The 17,284-nt window shown below is 36.4% G+C and overlaps 1 protein-coding gene across 7 annotated transcripts in view; it reads right to left on the bottom strand.

The window, feature by feature from the left end:
* The window catches only part of LOC111260079 (cytokine-inducible SH2-containing protein), a 58,777-nt gene that overhangs the window by 11,696 nt on the left and 29,797 nt on the right, over nucleotides 1-17,284 (bottom strand). Inside the window, exon 5 of one of the 7 annotated variants that reach the window (XR_002680064.2) lies at nucleotides 5,396-6,328. The exons of the other annotated variants lie outside the window; for them this stretch is intronic. The gene's annotated coding sequence lies outside the window, so the exon portion shown is untranslated. Of the gene's footprint in view, nucleotides 1-5,395; nucleotides 6,329-17,284 lie in introns of those variants that run through there. 7 annotated transcript variants of the gene reach the window in all.

Raw genomic sequence — 17,284 nt, 5'->3', positions numbered from 1 at the left:
CAGTTACCCCTTAAAGGATTGACCTTGCATTATTGAAACGTCCTAGATATTGAGAAGAAAGAGAAATGTAAAATCGTTGGTGTTTAAAGTGGCCTCTTCGGGTGCAGTTAGCCGGGCCGCTTCTAATATAGGTCGCCAACCTACTGAGTCACTGACTTAGCCAGCCATTCGCTCTGTTAGCTATTCATCTCCGGCAAATTCACTATTGACGAGTTTAAGGTTTGCCTCGCCCGTGTACATTCAACTGGGCCTAGTGGCGGTGGTGGCCGCCTGTGGGCCGACTGGCCGATCCCTACTTCCCAGAACAATGCTGCTGTGAATCCGGCGCTGTTGGCGTAACTTTTGCTTTTAGTCGAGGTACTGGTTTCGTGTGAGGGGCACCTTCACCGACCAAAAGTTCCTTAGCTTGTTTGGGAAGGAGCTTGCTCATAGCTAACGCTATTTAAGAACTACAGTAATTGAGGAGAGCCTTCGCACAATATCTTAAGATGATGACCTACATACTTCTTTTTTGTTGGCTGTTTTATTGAATTATTATGGTGATGACTTCAATTTATTTATTACATCTATTTTTTTTAATTTTCAGGGTGTTAATTTTATGCTAATAAAGACCAAGCATATTTCCAACGTGTCCAAAAAAATCGGCTATTAGGTAGCCTAAAATCTCTGTGTGGTGAATATGACAATATGTAATGAAGAATGGCTAATAAATAACTCAGAGCCATAGCCGAGCAAAAATTACTTAAATTTGGATGATTGTATACAAACAATCATCTTAAAATCCAAATACGGGTCCTTTCAACTTGCGTTTTCTATCTAAAATGTTTATCCTCATTTTATTTCAAAATAAACTATTACATTTCGTAAATGAATAAATCTGAAACATCCAGACTTTGATAAGCATTCGAAAACAAAATATCTTAAAGCTTCAAATGTCTGATAATTATATGTCAACTTCTGTTGGAAGTTTCAATTACGTAAACTGATATGACTTCCTAAGTACTGGAAATCTTTCTAAGTACAGTAAAGTGATTTTGGTGATCGCGTAACTCTTCGTGAAACTCCTATCACTTAATAGTATCATATAACGTGCAGGCAAAATCCTATAGTGATGATGTAGCTATTTTTTCATATATAGATTACTTTGATTGAACTATATCGTGAGACACTTAGGAGCCTGTGTAGTGGTCAACAATGAAACGTATAATCAACGCATAGGCGTTAATTCTGAAACTGTCCCAAACGACCTAACACAAGGCAGCTCTTCTGTTAATTTCACATTTTCAAATACAAATATTTTGCGACACTAATTCGTGTAAGCGAAAAGGTCGGATATTGTGCATAACTAACATTGTCCAGCTTTTATTTTAAAACAACCTATATTTCTAAGTTTACGCACTGTTTGATTATGCAATATCATGCAGGAAGGATAGAATCAAAAGCGTAAACCTACGAAGTATTCAAGTTGTTTTAGCCTTAACCAACTCGATATTAGACATGAAGTCTAAAACGATTTGGCAGTGCCCCGGAAATAGACTTTTACAAAGTTGTCATAACGGGATTAGTTTGCCACAGACAATCTTTCAAAACCCTTGAAAACGTCGTTTGTATATGGGAAGAGGAATATTGAATGGGCAGGATAGTATAAAAGTTTCTCGACAATTTGAAAAAGTCTTGACAGTTTGAAGGCATTCACTTAATTTTTTTTTGCTTAATTTTCTACGCTTTCCCTTCCGTTACTTTAATAGTAATGTAGAGACTTCTGTCCTGTGTTGCATATCAACATGTAATGTTTTCGTCTTAAGCCTAACCTAGAGGTAATATCGGATGCAAAACTCACAACGCAGGTTTCAAGTACGCCTTCAGGAGACTTTGAAATGATAAAAAGATTACCATTGTCATCTCACTTTATGAAATGCTATATTTAGAGGATACGTTTACCATACCACGAACTTTCTGAAGCTACGCTGTAAACCAAGGAGTACTGCTGAGACACCTTTCAGTATTGCCGTGGAGGCCTTGAGACGCGTGTGCACGGCACGATAGGTAATAGACCTAACGAGAAACAAAAAAGCTACTTGTGTCCACCTTTTGAGCTATGGGCTGTAGCTGATTTTGTAGCCAGTGGGAGGAAATTGTTTACGTACTCTTATGATGAGCTCAAACTATTTCAATCGCGATTTAGAAAATCCTATTCATTCATTCTCTATTTTCTGCCCCAATCGTGTAAACGGTTTTTTGCGGATATTTATTGCTCTGTTTTTGCTACACTTCGAACCGAACCAGTCGATGAATGGTTCAGAATGATCTTTGAACGCAATGAACCGCGCTCCGTATCTCACATATACTTTACCTGAAAAAAAAAGTGTATTCCAAAAATATTTTCGTTCATTATTTCACGGCGGATTAAGTTATGATTCTTTTGTCAACACAAATGATTTACGAAACACAGTTCACGTTTTGTACAATAATCGCATTTACTGTACAAGTTATAACTGTATGTAGAAACACTTTCAATTTTGTATCCGCTCAAAAAGTATCTCTAAAGGTTAGAAGAGCGATAAAGAATCAAGACAAGTGAGAAATTGAAGATTTCAAAATATTTTTATAAATCGATTCACAACGCAAAGCGATTTTTAACACTTTTCTAGCTGAGGCTGCTTCTATTTCTTTTGTAGCTGAGGTATAAGACAGGTATCTTCGGCAGCACCAGGAAACACCCACCTTCGTAGTTATGTCCTCAATTCTTAACACAATTTAATAGTTTGTCTATGGCTTGTTAACAAAACTGATTTGTCCAAAACTCGTTTTGCAGTTCTTTTAAATATATCTTAAACTCTGCTCAGTAGAATTTGGAAGTGAACGAGTTTTACCTCCTTTGGCGACTTTAAAGAATATCCTATTAATATTACAATTATTTTTTAGCAAGAATTCAAACTTCTTAGAGCTGCTATTGTTGCAATAAGTAATAATGCTGTGTGTAGGAACACTTTAAATCCATGTTACTGTTACTGATAGCAGCTTCCGCGCTATTAAGTTGTACTTCATTTATTTAAAAACATGAAAAACTTACACAAAGGTGATCGACGAGAAGAGAAATGTTATTTTCATCTGTTTTATTCGCAACCAATCTTTTTCCACTGTAAGAGGAATGAGAGATACCTTAGAGTAAAAATAAATAATGAAACGATTGAATCAACGCTTATTCCTTTTGAAGCGAGAAGAGGCCAGGGTTAGTGTGATCTTGTCGACACTTTTCATCCGAAATCTCTTTCAGAGATGCCAAAATTTATCATTCTACGAACTACGAACCACGAGCTCCTCTCTGAAACCAAATTCCCCCTCTGAACAGTAACTTCCCTGCAAGAGAGACAAAGGCATCCTCACCCCAAACTCGTTCAACGAAATCGTGCTTTTCACCATTCCACAATTGGTTTGGATCTACGAATTGCCTGCTAGCAGTCAGTATCTAGCTAATGATATGAAGAACCGCTTGGATGGCATCACATATAAATAGAATGTTTCAGAATTACGACAACCTGGATTAATAATTCAGAGAGATGGAGGCGTTAAAACGTAAACAACAACCACAATGAAAACAAAACTATACGCTATGGAAAATAATTTACCAAGAAAATGGATACGATAGAAACCTTTTACAAATATCCTACGGTGCTTACAGTAACTCTAAGATGACTGTGACAGTTGTCATAGTTCCTTCGTTTCGGCTGTACTCTTATCTAGATGGGTTTGTGCATAGACCAGATTGCCGGATTGATTTAATTCTGATAGTTTCTTTGTTATCTTTGAACCTTTATTTTAAGGATAAAAAATATGGATACATTTTACTTGATTTTATTAATGGAGCAGTATTTTGTCGTTTTTTCCAATAGTACGAAGGAATCTATTCTTTGACTTCTCGCAGGTCTGAATGGTGTGTATCGTCCACTTCGCATTGTACTTGTTGAAGCGGGTGGATGTTTAGAATTAATCACGAGAAAGAAGGATCTTTTACCCAAACCTTTGACTGATGAGTACACCTCATTATAAACAGGAAAAAATACATTCAGGCAATTCTATACAATTAATGCCGGCTAATGGATTGACGTATATACCTTACTTCCAGTTACTAGTGTGCAAAATATCGAATGTCTGACTCCCAGCCTAAATTTTGGGCGAAGTGCAAATTTGGCTTACCCGGGGGCAAAGCTGTCTCATTTAGGGCTTAGAGTATTCGCGGAAGATTAGAATCTCGAAAAAATGACTGAGTCCTATCCAACATACATAGTATGTAAACTCATACCGTATGTGAAACACTGTATAATTTCACATACTACGTATTTGCCATGACAGTTAGATACGCTTCTTATATGTTCAGAAATCGGTATAGTTGATATTTTATACTACAAACAAACCTAAAAAGATTTACCTTTTATTACTTTATGAGTGCAATTTAATTTGGAGGGCATTCTATATTAACGCATACATTTTAACGCTCATAATATGTGCTACCTCTCAGAACAAATCAAATTAACAGTCCTATTCTAATTGCGTCTTGAACACCTAATTATCATTTTTAAGGCCCCGAAAACGTTTTGTAGCACGATGATGATTCACTGTAAAATTTTCAAATAAATTGATAAGATAAAGCTGCGTTTTTATGCGAAAATCGCCTAAAAGTTCAAATCGTTTCTATGTGTTATTGACTGTTACATGATACTTATTAATAAACAACACCTGTTACCATAAATAACATAAATAAAAAAAATTTCGGAAACAAACGAACATCGGAAACGTCATAGCCATCTAGAAATGAGCCATTACGATTAATGTAACTAACGTAACAGGTTGCTAGACCTGATCCGAATGTTATTGATGTTTACTACTTGTGTTATTGAATAGTATTTGGAATTTGTTAGAAATGCAGCAGCAACTTTTGAATCCTAATTTATATTGCCTTATGCATTGAAGTAGAAATTGGTGCAGCAAGTGCATTATTCTACCACTAAATTGAACTGAATTACTGCTCTAGTTTGCAGGTAACGAAAAGCGACTGTTAGAAAGATGAATCCTGTATCCATATACATTTAATTTATCCGTTAGCTTTGCATAAATGTTGCATAACGTATATCGTCAAATATGGCCCTTGTGCTTAATAACATGTCAGTGTCATTTCAGGATGGCACTCGATACTTCGCACTATTTGGGCAGCCGGAATCGTGGTTTTAAAATATACAAGGTAGTCGCAATACGATCAGATTACAGCCTTAATAGGCGTCGCACAGCCGATGACAATAGATAGCTGACGACCTATACCAGGTTAAAAAGTGTAAAATAATGTTTACGTTTTTATTTTTCTTTTATTTTTTATTTTTACTTGTTATTATGCTGATTATCAAACGCCAGCTTAAGCTTAATGTACAGATGATTCCTCTTTCTCGCACAAACACAGGAATCATTTTCTAGTAGATAAAATTATTCTAGGTAGTCATATGATCTTTAGGAGCTACATCTTTTAATTGTCACGTGTAAGACAACGCCAACAGGAAGTTTACTACAGGCGAACTGCATATGACAAAGAAGAGGCTACAATCTTCTTAAAACTCTTTCTCGAACAGCTAACATGCTTCGACAATACTGGTCTGTAACGATTGATAAACGGGGAGCCAGAATTTGTTGAAAGCAAACGTTTATATAAAGTACGTGTGCCCCAAAAGAGAATAGAGACCATTTAGCTGAACACAAGATAAAATGTTTGTAGTGGGTAGCGTGGGGTTCTACGGTACTCGAAACAGAAATAGAAAAAAGTCCTATAAGCTATACAGTAATGCAGATATAGTAAATTATACACAAATATTTTTTCCTGTAGAAGGCCATCTGCGCCACATCAAGCTGAATAGGTCTCTGATAGGAGCAATATGAAGAAATAATAATAGTGAAAGAAGGTACAAAGACGACACAGGGGTAATTACCGCTATAAAAAGAATCAAAAAGCGAATATCTCCCTCGTGCTTTCTATTTTCGCCGGATCTCATTTACAGGTTTATTTGATCATGTGATCGTTAGCGTTTTTGTAGCGTTAGTGTAGCCTTTGCTCGAAGTATCGTGCGAGGACCACCTTGCACTTAATTCGTTTCAGTCATATTCGAACACGCCTCCACAAACGCATTTACCATGCTTAATTGAACTAGCGACGGATTATATAGAATGGAGACCGCGATCAAAATAGGAATAGTTTCAAAGGCTTTAGTTATCACCTCATGCATTGTTTATGCTTGGGCTCCAACAAATGACACAATGACGGATTTCAAAACAGCAGTAATCACGTCTGAAAAAAAAATGGGAAACGAAAAAAAAATGTTTCTCTGGTTATAATGGTGAACCTGTCTATTTTTACTCTCGCTGCTTCGTCCGCTTAACATATTATTCCTTTCTTATATATTGGCATAAATATGATATATGACGGAAAGGGAAAACATTTGTATATCGACGAACACAGATGATATGATTACAGCGATTCTAACTCACGGTTGCAAAATGTTGCTCATTTTCATAGAGAAAAATTTTCTAAAAAGAAGAGCTTATGTTAAATACGCAGCAAAGAAGTTTGCGATTTTTTTATGTTTTGTGATTTTTTTTTTACAAATAACGCTGTATATAGGTATGCATTAGCATCAAATTTGGACATCCACTTGTGATTTGTTTGTGGTATAAATAAGAAAAAGCATAACATCCTATTATCTTTCTTCACCCATTTATATTAAAGGAAATCGAAACTACAAACAGTCTGGAGTCATATGATTTCAGATTCAAATTTGAATTTGGCTCTAAGAACTGATTTTAGGAAATGGCTATAGAATATTCTGAGGTTGTTTAAGGGAATAATTGTTTTTATGCCATACATTTTTGTGCTATACAATTAGTGTTTCAGATCCCGCGCTTCACAGGTGGGCAAATTCAGATATACGTAATATCTGAAATTGATACAGGTTGTGTTTGTATGCGGAGTGAACTTCTTAATCAAAATATGATACTTTTACTAATCTCGATGAAGGTATGTTTTTTTGTTTGTCTAGCTTTGGGCTTTCTTCGACTGATCGCCCGTAGCTTTGCCAATGCGTTTGACTAACATCTGGATGAAAGTTCACTTCAAAAAGGATGAAAACAGTCATAACGGAAAAGTGCTTCGTCATTAGACATTGATCAAAGGTCGGCCTTTATCCAACCCCTACACGATGGACGAAGCTTCGACAAAACAATAAGCAAAACCATTTTATATTATTCCAAATCGACAGGATTCGGCATTTCAAATGAATATGCGGCTGCAGAAAACGATAAGCAGATTTCAGCAATGTATAATGGAAAATATACAGTAGGCAAGACGGTGCGGATTCTAAAGTTAATGGACACCATTCAAAAATGCACCTCTGGTAAATTCTTTCTTCTCAGTAAGGTAGCTGGCTGAAAAATTAAAGTGGGATAAACTGTTTTATTACCGATTTTTAATGGAAAACGTATATGACGTATATGCCATTTACCATAAAAGTCAGACTGAGGATGCTAAAACCTAAAGAGTCACTTAAAGTTATCTGCTCATCAGATTTCTTAGTAATAAAGCAGCAGATCATCTTCAGTTTATCTAACGATGAAATTTTGTAAATTAAATTTTCGGTAATAATTTTTACTCTATGTGTAATGCCCAATAAAGCTAAATGTCATTTTACCGTTTGGAAGGGCGAGCGCACTACTAAGTTTACTTGCTTGTTCTGTTAATTGTACAACCATAGATAGCTAAAATATACTTAAGACTCGTTTCCGAGTAAGCGCAAAGTTAAACACGTTAAGTTACTATGTATGAAGCGTTATTAACCAAAAGACCAACAAGTCTTAATACACTCTTTGGTAAAGTCTTTGGTAGTTTCAGGTTCCAGGTTGAAGCCCTAATAGAGGTAAATAGAAGTTCTTTCAGATAAGTATGACCGTTACAACTGAGACTTTTCGTACATATAAAACATCTGCTTTTTTATATACAGTTTTAGAAAAAAAAGTATTATAAAACTCTAGAATGTAGATGGCATACCATATATGCTTTGACATAGTTCCGGTAAAACCAAACGTTCCCTCAGGCTCAGACGTAAGACCGTTGGCTTCATCTTACATTTATCAACGACATATAATAAAATGTTAGTGAAGTTGCCTGTGTATTTGAAATCCCATTTTTTAGTAATATATATTTTAATATTAGTGGCGAACGGTCCCTCCGCTATGACCAATAACCCAGTTGAATTTCGAGACTGATGCTCGATACACAACTTCTTGGTGAATGCAAGCACTGATGATAACTGAGAATAGTAAATTCCCTTACATCCCTTTACGTTTTCAAAAAACGAATGATCCCACGCCTGTTAATATTGGATCTTTTCCCTCTTTTATGAAGAAAATACTGGTAAAGGGCGTTTCCAATATTGCTAAGAAGTTTCATCCGCCTCTGGCGGACGCAAAGCAAACAACGGCAAAGTTTGTGTTTGCGACTTTAAGGAAGAGAATCTTTCTACAGAACCTAGTCGGACAATTCACGAAAATATTATGAATTAGTCCTAAATGAAATAAAGAAAGCAATTGTTAAGCCATTGATTGTATAGATTCAGCACAGGAAACGTGAAACGATGTTTCATATCGCGTGGTGGTTCGTATCGCATCGTATCTACATCAGCATTTTATTATAAAACAAAATCACAAAATGTGCACTACTAGCCGAAATTGCCATTGGTGATATAATTTTGTTTAAATTTGATGATCTAAAAGTCCAATTTTTAGTTTGCTTAACCACGAGGCTCTTCTTTGTATATCACTGCTTATGCGTGTACATGACTTTCACAGCATCTCGAAAGTCAGTTGTAATGTACAGAACTACATTTCCGTAAGCCGTCCCTGTACCCCCTAGTTTTGATACCACTCTTACATGGGCGAAGCAACTTGTTGATTGGTGCGTAGATAGCTGACTGATTTCTTAAAATCGATTGTGATTGTATTTTGTATGTATCACCTACAAGCTTAAATCGAATGCCATGCTGTACTGGGTTAAAACATTGATTTACAGGGACACAAAAATCACACGTTTCTTAGAGTAAAGTTTGCCGCTCGAAAAATACTTAAGTTCACAATCCAAGACCAGCAACTTGCGATCAGTGTTTATCAATCTCTGCAGTTGTGACATTTCCGAAATAATTTACGTGTATTGGCAAATTCAAGGAGGATACAGTCACTTTGCGTCCAACGTCGCTTCATAGAATGCTTCATGCTCTGTGGAAACTTAATTCTTACAACGAAAAATTAAAATGATTGCTTATCACTGCATTTCCGCGTATGTGCCATAATAACGTAAAAAGCACAAGCTGAGATAATTTAAATTTACTTATTATGAATACACCAAACGTGATATAGCAAATGCGATGCTCGCTTTTATTTATCACATTCTTTTTATTACGCATTATTTTTTTGATCTGCGTATTGCTTATCAAAAACTAAATAAATTATCCTTGGTTCTCTAGAATGTGAAGGATCGTGAATCAAGGGATACCATTTCAAATGTGCAAAGAAAGTACACTCATGCTGTGCACAAGTCATTGCAAAAAATGAGTATGATTACATTATTGAAACAAATATCGTAGCTTTTAGATAAATTTAGCCAGATTCTCGCGTAAAAAATCGAATTAAGATTTCCTGACTCGATATGTATGCATATATTAATGTGCAATAGCGAACGTCACTCGTCCACGCCTATTTTGCTACTGAGCACATGTTGTGGACGCTTGTTCACGCAACACGGTTTACATAGATACATACATTTGTGCACTTGATGATATATAAGTGCAGATTATGTTGTTTGCGGCGTACACAAGTTTGCGGCGTTGTTTTCAAACAAAAAATGAAAACGAGGTTGATGCCGGCGGTTTACGGCCAAAAAAATGAACATCACACTGCATGGGAAAAATTTATTAGATTCGTTTTTGACACTGCTCTTCCTACAGCGGAACTATATTAACCATAAAAAAATCCACGTCAGGCAAACTTTCTCTCTATAGTGAAAAACATTTATTCATCTTTACAAAGCGGAGCTAAGGACCAATCAAAAATCAGCCCAACCCAACTATTTCAAGGGGTTGTTTTTTGCCCGCAAAACAAATATAGATTTTTAGTAGTATCGTAGATCAATACAATATTAGCGTGTAACTAGCCGCGGTTGGCATAAACGCAACTGTACACACAATCTTCTGTATGACAAAATTTAAATATATATTAAACTATGAGTTCCATATCACTCAGTTACTGATACTGGTGGCGGGTGTGAAATCCCTCACAATTAGGCTCTCGATTTTTACGTAGTGTTGAGTCTAAATGTAAATTGGCAATTGTGATGATATCAGTAGCACAGGAAATAAAAGCTGCAGACGTGGTGATTTCAGGAGTAGTTAAAGGCACCAGCCCGAGTAAAATTGCAGTGCGCGTAGTAGTAAGGTGCGATTAGCTTCCTGTTGTGAGTTCTCCGTAGCTAACGGCACCAGTTGCCACAAAACAGGAAAGCGTACTATTGTAGACTATTGTAAATAGGTCCGATGCATACAACCTTTACTCATTGACATATACCTTATACAAAACGCATCTAATGAAAATTATGCTCCATATTAAATAAATATGCCTAAACTTCTTTTGTCCAAATTCTGCGAGTAATAGTATGCTTCTTGCTGAATTTGCTGCCAAAAAAATAAAAAAATTTTTATGACGGACGAATTTCGACCCTATTGAACCTCACTTATCATAAATTGCATCTTTAAGCATGCGCGAAATTCGAAAAGATAATTATTCAGGTTTGGCAAAGATAAATAAGAATTTTCTAAAACGAAAGTTATGCGCAAAGGACTTACATTAAATAAAATATACGGGAACCAAATCATAGGTTATGATTCACTTCTGTTAGGTGCACTAAGTTATGGGATTGCTGGGAGGAGTTGGCCCTTGTTCTGGTCGGCCCTGGCGAGTATTAGCCGCAGTAACAGTGAGTGTGCTACATCTTGTCAGAGCAAGTCTTTCATATAAGCTCCGCTTTTGTTATGCTTGTCTTTGTATCTACAACTGATTTTCAGTGTTCCCTTTAGATTATCCTCTTTTTGTTCTTCTACTGGCCTATGTTAATATACGCCTTCCATAAGCCTCCTCTCTTTGGTCTTCCCGTGTGTATGTGCGTTTACTACAAAATTCAATTTTGCTTCGCGCTGAACCTCCAACGAAAACATGTGAGCAGGGCTGATGTCGTACGCTTTTGGCTTCTTTAGCTCGTTCCAGGGCACTTTCTAGGCAGCATATTTGTTAGTCATTTCTTTTGCATTTTAGCGTTAAATAGCCTCGTGCTCTATTTCTGTGTCCTTGAAATCAATTGTTAAATCTTTAACGCAGAAATTTAAAAGGAAAATATTTTATGATACGATTCACATGTTCTCGGATTCAACAACGCAACGCTTTGGCCCATTTCAGATGATGTTGGTCACTGCAGTTGAGGCAGCCAAATGTCTCATCATTAATTGCCTGCATAGTATGCTACTGTAGCTCATAATAACATTTTTCTTTAAGAAGTAGACCTGCATTTTGCAATCGGACTACAGTCTGCTATCCTATAGACTACACGCAATAACGAATCATTTGCTTCATTTCTTTGATTACCGTTCTATCAAAAGTTAGGGGCCCTCTATAGAGCATTCTTTGAAGCCCTGTAAACTGTGAATTACAGAAAACCAATTTCACTCTAAAGGTAAGCAAATATGGTAACTGTTTTTCATATTAAAAGTGACTCATCCGAAAAAAGGGATACTGATAACAAATTCTAAATGATTTATAAAAGCACGGCGCTGTCTATCCTCTTACCGTCCGAATCGTAAAAAACAAATCGTGTAAAAACTTGTTATTTGTATAGTCCTTTTAATCATTTTGTCGCGGCTCATTCAGTATTTGACCATTATCATTAAAAACTGGTTAGCTCTTCTAAGTTACTGAAGGTGTCTATGGTGGAAGTGGCATGTTTACCTGCTGAGGCGCACGTGGTGGTCTATTTTCGAATCCGAACGTAAACATTTCGCTTTGTGTTACCATCTAGCCATCTGACGGAACACTTAATGACAGTACCGGAAGTAACACAAAACAGTTTAACTAAAGGCCACATTCGACTTGTGTAAAAATTTTTAAATTCTAATGCGCCATTAACGGTTGAAACTAAAATTAACTAATACAGGATTGGAGTTGATTGTGTTTATATAAAGCTTCTATCCGTGATATTTTATGAAAACGTTGTCCATATTTCCAATAATACCCAACATGTCCGATTCCCAGATTCCTCATTTAGCAATAAAAGTCTTTATCTTAGCTAAACTCTATAGTTTAAATGAAATAAATACGTTTTGAGAAAATAGGACCCTGAGCCCTACTGGACTAACAGTACACATGTCGACGTTGCTTTCTGAAGTCATCGAATTTGAGTAGCGTGCATACCTTCACCTCTGAGTTTGTAGAACCAATTCCAATATTCCAATTCCGCTGCAGATATCACAGACACCACAGGCTTAGTTGAGAATATGCACATAGTAGGCATACCACGTTTAGCCTTCATTTTACAACGCGACCTTCTTTGTAACAAATTGATGGCAACTTATGCGACTGGATAGGTTTAGTTTCAAATGGGGATAAAATATTGTACGGTTGTGTTAGAGTCTACTACGAATGTGAAAAGCTAAAAGAATCCGGGTTTCTTCTACGTCAATTACATCAAATTTTATAAGCAGTGCTAAGCACCTGGGATTACTCTGATCTGTAGATACTTGAAAGGTCAATAAGTGCATTGGTGTAAGCTTTATAACACAAATTCACTGAATGTTGCCAAGCGTTGCCAAGAACACAATGTTACATATGAAATATGACATCAACGAAATTATGAGAACTACATAATCTGACTAATTTTCAGAATTCTATAACACAAGTAGCTAGCGTTGACCTCCATAGATTATTATTATCGTACCTTAGTATAAAATTTGTGTCTCTTAGTCATCCATATATATGGTATCTAATGCGTAAAGATACATATATATCAGGCGTTAGATATCGCCAATATATAAGCGCCTGTATATGTTGACTAGTACCTCTCCTCTAGCACGGTTAGGCGTTTTAGTGAACGATGAAACCAGTTTGTTTTGTAGCACCATATCGAACAATATGCTATATACAAAGTCATTGTTTATTGTCAATGGCTGCTATGAACTGGCGTTTCGTTGACAAGCAGTCTGAAAGGCTTTTCTGCCATTCTTTCAGCCAGGTGACTCACACAACAGCGATGTTGAATTTAAAAGTGAGTTTACCGTAGCTTAATGTGTGACAATCGTTGCTCATCGACAGACGAAGCACAATTCCCTAAAACCCTTGAAGGTCTATTGCTTCCCAGCAAACGTCGTAGTGACAACAAAAATGCACGTCGCGTCTTACCTTATTTCTAAGGAAGCTACGCCACTATCACTTTAGTGGTTGCTACGACCTAAGCAAGTCGTTGGCCTTGGTATTATTGTCGTCAAAGAGCGGCGTCAGTGAAAGAACACAAAAGCACTTACTTCGTCATAAGACTTCTCGGTAAGTGTTGTTAGACATGTATTCACACCAAGCATGAGAAGGACTTGGATGCAGAAAATCATTCCCACTTTAACGGAGCTTTTTCAATTTGCGTATATTTTGTAAGAAGCTTCAATGATGATGCTTCAAGCAAAACAGCTGTAAAAATTTAAATAAAGAGTTTAAAAACACAGCTTCATTGTACTTAGTGAAGTTGTGGCTTTTATCTCTTGCTTTTTACTGAAATGCTGTAATGGAGTCGAAGAAAATAGGAGCCTATTAGATTTGAGCCCAGTATTGAAGTGCAGTCATCGCTTTCGAAATATTAAAACTCACAAGATCATAAAACTCTAAGGGTCATTCTAAATATTTACAGTCAACGTTGTCTACGGTAGTTCAATCTATATGCCAGCACGGCATTATCATATGAAGCCATTGTTCATTAAGGCTCAGTCGCATAAACATGCAACAAACTAATTAGAGGTACAATTTGTCTAGTGAGTTGATTATGTAATTACGATTAGTCTTACGAATACCACAACCACCGGCATGGCAGTTTGTTGAAAATTTTTTGTAAACCGTTCCTAATTTAGATCTAAACACATCTAACGGTAATAAGAAACCCTGAAACCTGAAGATTATATCTATATGTCGTATGACATGTTACTCTTTACTCAAAGGTATTAAGCAAAAGAAAAACTATCATGTAAGCTTATCTGTTTCTTCTATGCTTATTCATCGCATTGTACAATACGTTCTCCACAACTGTGACACATATATAGCTAATTTACGGCTATCATTATTTACACACGATAAATGCGGTCTTGCCTTTTTGGGAGGACCTCTTACACAATACCATAATCATGCTTATTCCCTCAGGATGATGATAGCTTTACTCGATAAAGCGATATTCATAAATAAGCTGTTTCAGCAACAAACGCGTCGTAGATACATTGTGTGAATTCAGCTTAATTATCACAAAAATCTTTTAAGCCACTATAAAAAATTACAGATTGGTTAAGCGTGTAATAGCGTAATGCGCTGGCTACTTTGAAAATAATTTCAAATATTGAGGAATTAAAGTGCCTCAGGTATTGCGAGTAGGTTTAATGAAGGTTGTACGAGCCGAATAAAAAATGATTTCTTGGAGAATAGCTGACAAGTAAAAGTTTAAGCATCTTCGAATTCTGAAATTTATATGAAGTTTCTAAGTTATAAACCCTATTTTTATATGGTGACGTTTCTTAGCAAATAACGAATCTTGACTCATTGGGTGTTGACCACCCGAGGTTGCGGCTTACACGAAATAGAAATAGGTCTATAATTTTCGTGAGAGCAACAATTCTAACTAGAATATTTTCTCTGCTCTGGTGCTAGTATATATAATACAGTATAAAACCTGTCGCTAAATTTTGGTGAGTTTCTCTTTAGAATTAGTAACGTCCTAAATAAAATCGGTCAATAATTGCAAAAACACCAATAAAAAGGGCTTATTACTGATATTTTCCCACGGATTCATCTAACCTACAAAACACACCCTGCCGGCGAAAACCCTTTGTCGTTTTATATATACATACACACATACATGTAAGATTGTTAGAGGCAAATATGGTGGTGTTTACTCCAAAAAAAAAGAATGAAGAAAGGAAATTATCTGCTACTTTCGAAAATCAACGTTCCCTGATCAAGTTTTTATACTTCCTAGGTCACAGCGCTGCGGAAACTTGTTGTGGGTTGGTTAAAGCATTGAGCGGGGAGCTCTTGTACCTCCACCAAGACCACACTACGTGTAAACGTTCCGAAAATGAAGAACGGAGCTTTGAAGACAAGAGTTCGTTCAAGTTATAATGCTGATCATCTCTCTAGTACACATTAAGAGAAATACGTTTTTCATTATGCAAAAAGAGATTAAGAAGCCTGCAAATGTACGTTCTAGTTGGCCTAAAACACTGTCCTGTTTAATCACATTTTTTATTTAAGCACGTTCTATTGTGTTTGGTGGTAAATACTTCTTTGGAGTAAAACCATCAACGCCTGTTTTCAAGCCCACTTTAACAAAAATGAAAGTTAAGAGTTCTATTGAAATTTGTCGTAGGAACATCTTGTAAGCACATCACCGGAACTTCAAACTTATCATGTAATTAAATAAGAGCCTTTGAAGTTCGATGCGTCACGAAATAATCACACTTTTATTGATGTATTCAATCAAAAGTTTTTATTTCGTTAAACCTTTAAGGACTTCCATTACTACCAATTATAGTTTTTAAGAGCCATTCAATGCGATAATCTCAACCACCCCCATAAAATACACCCAAGTATTAAGCTCCCTTAGTTTTTCTGCGATAATTAAAGCCGAAATTCATTACTGATAAACAACAAAGACGAACTGGATTTACGAAAACGATTTTTAACTCTGAGCGTATAACAACAAAAAAAATCGGCTCTGTTCCTGCTTTCCTGCGTTTGAACATAACAGGAAACGTTAAATTTCAAAATAATCTAATGATATATATGTATATAGTGTGAGAAACGTACCGAATATGAGATACTTTATCGATCGTTTGTGACAAAATCTGACACGAGCCATGCGTGGCAAGTTATACCAAGGGGAAAAGCTGTGGTAGTAATCAACACGATAGAGATCGCCTCGCTTTCTACATCTCACACAGCGGTAAGTGAACGCTTATTATCAAGACTACCACAAAGAAGATCACGTATTGTATAAAAAAAAAAGAGCCAATTCGTCGTTAAATTTGTATTTTCTTCGATGTACGGTTTTACGCGTATTTAATTAATATCTACGCGTTAAGATTATCTATGAAAAGCCCAGTCCGAGAGGTACACAGTCCTCTTCCTCGTAGACGTAGATGCCCATGACCCATTTAAAAGAGATCCAGTTTAATTGCGTATATTTTTTGCAGATAAGAGAGTTGCTTTGCAGGTAGATACCCTCGTGAGATTTCACTAGAATGATACAATGCGACTCAGATAAGGTTATAGTACGGCAGTGAAGTCTATCGGAGTCCTTGAAATAGCCTGTTATCTTTAGGGACACGTTGTGTTCTAAATCGAATCCGGAGAAAGGCACACTTCATTTCGTGCTGTCAGCCAACCGTCTAATGGAATGCCTAACGACAATGGTGGATGTAAAACACGGAACATAGAAAGTGGAGTTTATTGGCGTAATTCACGATGAGGCTGCATGAGCGCTTTTTTTTATCCCCTTTTTCCGAAACTAGTTAATTACATTGAAAAAAAATTCGTATAAACATCTATGAAGATCACGGATTAATATGGGATCAGTGCCTTCGCTGCTAAATGGCTTTGGCTATTTTTTTTCTAAAAATGCCGGCCAGGTATGGTCATTTCTGTCTCTGAACGGTAGAATTGAATGATGTTTAAAAGTGGTCGCGTAATCATAGGTGTCGATGACCTTGGGCACCGAAAAATAGCGCACGTTCTGGTCGATAAAAAAGGCGTCATTTAAACGTTTTGGTGGACGACCCAGACAGAACTGTTGTTGTATCCTTTAAAGATGCACCTTGACTGCCTAAATTTCCGCCCTGCTTTATGAAATTTCTGTCATCGAAAAATTTATTTTGACTCCTTTAGAGATCGTTAGCAAAGATATTAATTACGG

The sequence above is a fragment of the Varroa jacobsoni genome, unplaced genomic scaffold (assembly GCF_002532875.2).
Source record: "Varroa jacobsoni isolate VJ856 unplaced genomic scaffold, vjacob_1.0 scaffold_397, whole genome shotgun sequence".
Lineage (NCBI taxonomy): Eukaryota > Metazoa > Arthropoda > Arachnida > Mesostigmata > Varroidae > Varroa > Varroa jacobsoni.
Note: the sequence above shows the minus strand (reverse complement) of the source record. Positions and strands in the feature narration are given on the sequence as shown.